We start from the raw sequence: 7,075 nt of genomic DNA, 5'->3' as shown, positions 1-7,075 counted from the left end.
CCAGCTATCAGAAGCAGGCACCTGAGAAAGGTGGGATATTTGCACGGGAGAAAGAGGAGAGAACAGCCAGTAATATTTGGTGAAATCACAAGGGCAGACATAGCCCTAGCATCCAGTTTCTATTCTGAAGGCTAACTTCACAACAGAGAGGTCGGACCTGCAGTCCAGCCAGTGGCATAGAAAGCAGCTTGATCCCTCCAGCTGGGGATTCCTCTAGAGGAGGAGTCCCACAAGTGGTTTTAGAGTGGGCACAGGTGGCTCTTACACCAGCCCCCGCTGCAAAATTTGGATCTGGAGGTACATAGTAAAGCCTGCAATATTCAGTGGCGCTCAGAGTCTGGGATTTGGTTCAGACGGAAAGCCAAAAAGGAGCCAGCCATGAGATCTGGAACCAGAGCTGGGTTTGTGTTCTGAAGTTTCCTGGTATTCTGATCCAGGGATTTGGTTTACACCCATCCCTGATGTGTAGTTCCTTTTAGCCATGTTTGTGGCCGCAAATCCTCCAATTACCAAAAAAGGCAGAAAGAAAAGGAGTACTTGTGGCACCTTAGAGACTAGCAAAAAGGCAGGAAATCCCCGTATTGCTCCCTGCTCAGACTCCACCCCTGCCATGCCTATGCAGATACCCTCACCCAGCCATAATACTATGCACTTAAATTGCACCTTTCATCTAACTCTCAAAGTACTTGACTTACACCACCTAGTGAAAACTCTTATCACCGTAATTGCGGTAGGTAGATTTAGGTGGGTTCTCTTCCCACAGATGCCTCTTTTATATTTATACAACTGCTCCTTCCCATCACAAGAGGTTCATTACAATAAGCAGCATATTAATGAAATTCAGAGGTGTAGACACATGGGCAGGACACACCATACGTAATTAATACGTTACAAAAATGGCTCTATGCCTAGTTGGCAGCTGGTATCAAGCGGAGTGCCACAGGGATCAGTCCTGGGGCAGTTTTGTTCAACATCTTCATTAATTGTCTGGATGATGGGATTGATTGTACCCTTGGCAAGTTTGCAGATGACACTAAGCTGGCGGGAGAGGTAGATATGCTGGAAGGTAGGGATAGGATCCAGAGTGACCTAGACAAATTAGAGGATTGGGCCAAAATAAATTGGATGAGGTTTAACAAGGAGAAGTGCAGAATCCTGCACTTAAGATGGAAGAATCCTGCACTTAAGACCCTGCACCGCTACAGGCTGGGGACTGACTGGCTAAGCAGCAGTTCTGCAGAAAAGGACCTGGGGATTACAGTGGACAAGAAGCTGGATATGAGTCAACAGTATGCCCTTGTTGCCAAAAAGACTAATGGCATAACAGGCTGCATTTAGCAGGAGCATCGCCAGCAGATCGAGGGAAGTGGTTATTCCCCTCTATTTGGCACTGGTGAGGCCACATCTGGAGTACTGTGTCCAGTTTTGGGCCCCCACTACAGAAAGGATGTGGACAAATTGGAGAGAGTTGAGTGGAGGGCAATGAAAATGATTAGGGGGTTGGGCCACATGACTTATGAGGAGAGGCTGAGGAAACTGGTCTTATTTAGTCTGCAAAAGAGAAGAGTGAGGGGGATTTGATAGCAGCCTTCAACTAACTGAAGAGGGGGTCCAAAGAGGATGGAGCTCGGCTGTTCAAAGTGGTGGTAGATGACAGAACAAGGAGCAATGGTCTCAAGTTGCAGTGGGGGAGGTCTCGGTTGGATATTAGAAAACACTATTTCACTAGGAGGGTGGTGAAGCACTGGAATGGGTTACCTAGGGAGGTGATGGAATCTCCATCCTTAGAGGTTTTTAAGGCCCAGCTTGACAAAGCCCTGGCTGGGATGATTTAGTTGGTGTTGGTCCTGCTTTGAGCAGGGGGTTGGACTAGATGATCTCCTGAGTTCTCTTCCAACCCTAATCTTCTATGATTCTATGAATACAGGCTAGCTTTGTGCTGGCATGTGCTAAGTGATACACAGCATGTGATGCCACGTTAAGAAGGACCCCCCTCCCCCCCCCAAAGACAACATAATCTAAAAGCATATCCTTTCAGCATAGACATTAATGATCCCATGACTCTTCTCACAAAAGCAGGGATTTGCCGCTACAACCTTGGCCAAAAAGATCATTCCCATCTACACCAGTGTTATATAGGCTGCAGTGTTTCCCGTCCGGCTGCCAAACTCCACCCCAGAAGTGGCTGCATTTCAGTGCTGCTGTACATGAATGATTTCTTACACCCTTGAGAACTGTCAGCCTGAGTGGTGGAATGGGACTGTGAGATGTTGTTATCCTCATCAATATTTTCTTTTTCTTGGCTTTGTTTTTATGCGACTCACAATTAGCAGTGACGGATTAGTGAACAGTGTTTCTGAAGCGCATGGATTCATATGCAGCCTTCTCGAATGCAACCCTGCTCGCAGTGCACACCAATTGGCTATAAACAGGAGCACAGCTTTGCCACTTAAGTCTATGATTTTATGGTATGAGTGAGGTTGAGTGCCTGTGTGAGTTGTGCTTGGATAGTTGTATTGGTTTGTGTGGGTGGCAAATAAAGGGTGTGTGCTGCAGTAATGTGTGTTTGGGGGTCATTGTGTGCTGATTGTGTTGTGGGGGGGTTGTGTTGGTTTGTATCGGAGGGGTTTTGCTGGGAGATTTGTGTTGATTTGTACAGGCGGCTGTTGGGAGCAGGGATGTGGCCACTGAGCCAAGTAATTCATGATCTGTGCAGTCTCTCGCTCAGATAACCAATGAAATCTTTGCATTCAAATTAGCTGTGGAGTAAGGGTGATGACTGGTTGAGTTAACTCTGATATCACAGTGGTCTAGGACTCTTGGCATGGCATAGAGTCACGCCTTACTGCAGCTGTGAACCATGCAGGTGTAATGTGTAAAGTCAAAATGGCTCAGATCTTAACAATTGCATGATAACTGACCATGACACCCAGTAACGATTCACCTTGCTGATCTATTGAACACAAAGAGCTCTCGGCCATGCTTGTAGTTGCTTCCATCGTGTTATACTGACTTACCAGACATTTTAGGCTTCATGCGACACACGTAGTGACGTTCCTGAACTCTGAACAGATGTATCTGTCTTTACAATAAGAATGTACTTTAGTAAAATGCTCAGTTTGGAGAGTTGCCTTATTTTAAAATCAAAATAATGTATACTTCACACTTAGTTTTCACACCAATGTTTTTACAAGCAATGTATTACGCCATACGATAAGCATGCTGTGCCCAGGTATGAAGGATAGCCTGCTAATAATTAGGACTCCAGAGATCTGGGTCAGATGCTTGACTGTGCTGCAGACTTCCTGTGCGACCCCGGCAAATCAGTCAGCCTCTCTTTGCCTCAGTTTCCCCATCTGCAAAATGAGGCTGATAATACTATAAGTAACTGGCTAGTGAGGAGGTGCACCACGGCCCTCAACTGGATGGATTTCTAAGTGCTCAGTTGCGTATCACAAGCCCCATTCTGCTAGCAGCTGGTAGGTATTCTCTTCCTCTGAGTGGTAGTGGCTCGTGCTTTTAGAGCAGGAAGATCTGAATTCTCTACTGGTTGTTACCCCGAAGAGACAAGTGGCCGTAGTGTGCAGCACAGTGACCACCTTGAAGTCCCAAGCAGCAACAGATTTGTTACTTAATACAAATGTATCATGGCACTAAACAAAACAAGTTCTGTAAAATCCTTTCATTCCCTCATATGGAAAGAACCAAAAAGAGGCACAGTTTCATTATTATTAGATCCATTTTACAGATGGGGGAAAAATGAAATGCAGAGCAATGAAGTGACTTGTCCTAGAGGCAGAGCTGAGAATGCACGAGTTCTGTCCCCCACTACACAACATGTCCTGGAAAACGTTATAAATGTTCTATTAGACGCAAGTCTGCTGATACTTCACCTAGTTCCTGAGAGGGGATGGGTTGCAGGCAGGTGGTCCTGTGCAGTTTTATTTACTGAGGTCTCGTCTACTCGAGAAAACTGCATTGCTTTGACTCAAGGTGTGGTTTAGCTAAACTGGTGCAGATCCCTGTGTGAATGCTCTTATTTCCATGTAAGAAGGACTTATTGCAGTTTAACATAAATCAATTAGAAATTGGTTTTAGCTCTCTCACTGTAAGCCACTTAAACCAAAATAAGAGCATCCACACTAGAGCCTACATCAGCTTAACTAAATTGGTTTAGACGCTGATTTAAATTACACATTCATGTAGACAAAGCATGAGAGACATCTGCACAGAGACAGAGGATCTGCCCTAGGGTCCTTCGTTGCTTAGTTCATCTGCTTCTGCTGCTCATGTTCTGCCTGAGGTCATCTTCTTATGTGATATCATGCTTAGCTGCCATGGAGAGGTGGATGTCACCTGCTTGGGATCCTACAGAGCGGATGACTCTCAAAGCTGCTAGGCTCCTGTTGTCATGCTGTGTCTTTAAAACTTAAAACAGCACAAGGGAAACAGAAAGGACAATAGCAAAATTCTCCATGCCATGTTGCTCAATTGCATTTCCATGAGATGTTGTTATGCACGATGTACAGAGGGGCAAATGGCTCCTTTGCTGTTCCCAAAAGGCAGAGATAGACCTGGACAGTGTCAATTCCAGATCCAGAATTTGAGCCTCATACATGCAAAATTTGGGAGTGCTTGGCCAGGGGGATTGGATCAGACCCAGCTGTTCTTCTGTATTTTTATTTATTTGTATTATGGTAGCGTTGAGTCCCCAGCTCCATTGTGCGAGGCACTGTACATGCACATAATGATTCTTTCAATTGTTTCTGGGCTCAACTGGTAGTTGTCCTTCACCTGGTGAGGAAGACCTGGTATCAGGGAACAATAACACAATTAGGCTCCTGGGGTAGGGCGATCAGGTGGCTTAGCTGGCCTAAGATTTGGGCTTATTTCTCATTCCAGTCTGATATTGCATTTTAGTGCCACATCCACGCCTGCTTCTGTGAATTGCATTTTATGAGGCTGTCAAGGTTCCTTCCCCATTCTGAACGCTAGGGTACAGATGTGGAGACCTGCATGAAAAACCTCCTAAGCTTATCTTTACCAGCTTAGGTCAAAACTCCCCCAAGGTACAAAATATTCCACCCTTTGTCCTTGGATTGGCCGCTACCACCACCAAATAAATACTGGTTACTGGGGAAGAGCTGTTTGGAAACGTCTTTCCCCCCAAAATACTTCCCAAAACCTTGCACCCCACTTCCTGGACAAGGTTTGGTAAAAAGCCTCACCAATTTGCCTAGGTGACTACAGACCCAGACCCTTGGATCTTAAGAACAATGAACAATCCTCCCAACACTTGCACTCCCCCTTTCCTGGGAAATGTTGGATAAAAAGCCTCACAAATTTGCATAGGTGACCACAGACCCAAACCCTTGGATCTGAGAACAATGAAAAAGCATTCAGTTTTCTTAAAGAAGACTTTTAGTAGAAATAGAAGTAAACAGAAGTAAAGAAATCACCTCTGTAAAATCAGGATGGTAGATACCTTACAGGGTAATTAGATTCAAAACATAGAGAATCCCTCTAGGCAAAAACTTAAGTTACAAAAAAGATACACAGACAGAAATAGTTATTCTATTCAGCACAATTCTTTTCTCAGCCATTTAAAGAAATCATAATCTAACACGTACCTAGCTAGATTACTTACTAAAAGTTCTAAGACTCCATTCCTGGTCTATCCCCAGCAGAAAAAGCATATAGACAGACCGAGACTCTTTGTTTCTCTCCCTCCTCCCAGCTTTTGAAAGTATCTTGTCTCCTCATTGGTCATTTTGGTCAGGTGCCAGCGAGGTTACCTTTAGCTTCTTAACCCTTTACAAGTGAGAGGAGCTTTCCCCTGGCCAGGAGAGATTTCAAAGGGGTTTACCCTTCCCTTTCTATTTATGACAGAGGCCAAGATGAAAACAAAGGGAATTCGCTGCTGCTTCTGTTCACCAGCCGTGTGCGCCCTTTAAACCAGGAGTTCTCCGCCTTTTTCTTTCTGAGGTCCACCCCCAACGTGCAGTACAAACTCCACGGCCTGCCTGGGCCACATCTGTTTTTCTGCATAGAAAAGCTAGGGCCGGCATTAGGGGGTAGCAAGCAGGGCAATTGCCTGGGGCCCCACACCACAGGCTTTGGCATCAGCCCCAGATGGCAGGGGTCCCGTACAGCAGGTCTTCATCTTTCTACCCTGGGCTCCAGCAAGTCTAATGCCGGCTCTGCTTGGCGGACCCCCTGAAACCAGCTTGCGGCCTTCCAGTGAGCCCCAGACTCCAAGTTGAAAACCACTGCTTTAAACCACTGTGTGGATCACACACAGCCAACTTCTGCCTTTTCTTCTCTGAGGCTGGGAACTGACTATAGATCTCCTGAGCCCCACTCCAGTGCCTTAACCACAAGCCCATCCTTCCTTCCTGCTCTAACGAATAGTGCATGCAGGGTACAGAAGGACAAAGAAGAGAAGCAGCTGGAGGAACAGAAACTGATCTCTCCTATCACTGAAGGTATTGCACATTCAGGGAACTACAAACAAATGGCTTGTTTGATGCTTACAAGAGTGGAAATGACACTCCCCTAATTGAGACTGAATCCCTGTGTGTTGTACTTTCACAGTCCTTAAGCTTCAATAATGGGGGTAGGGTGTGGGTCTCATTACAAGACCATCCCTGCATAACCCAGCTGGCCAGGGAAAGCACCATCCAATGGGGTGTTTGATTAGGGAAAGCAGAGCATGCTTAGCACAATTATCAGGTTTAAGGCCAAGGACTGAAAAGGGGGACTGTATCTTAGACCTAGAAAGAACACAAAAGTCCATCTCCCCCGCCCCAACCCCCTTCTGGTGACTGGACGGTGACTAGCTGCAGCAGGGACACTGACAAAGGCCTGGAATAAAGCATTATGTCAGATGTGTGGATTCAAGCTGCTTAGTCAGCTAGTTGTGTGGCTTGTCACTTGCAGGAACTCCACCCATGGCCACACCACCACCAAGCGGGTGCTCAGATTTGTCATGCAAAACCAAGCACTCCCTGCACACTGCCTTATAGGAGGTGGTGGGGTGGATTTCTCAGCCCATTTGGGAGGCTTGGCTGCCAGT

This window comes from Eretmochelys imbricata, chromosome 7 (genome assembly GCF_965152235.1).
Source record: "Eretmochelys imbricata isolate rEreImb1 chromosome 7, rEreImb1.hap1, whole genome shotgun sequence".
Lineage (NCBI taxonomy): Eukaryota > Metazoa > Chordata > Testudines > Cheloniidae > Eretmochelys > Eretmochelys imbricata.
Note: the sequence above shows the minus strand (reverse complement) of the source record.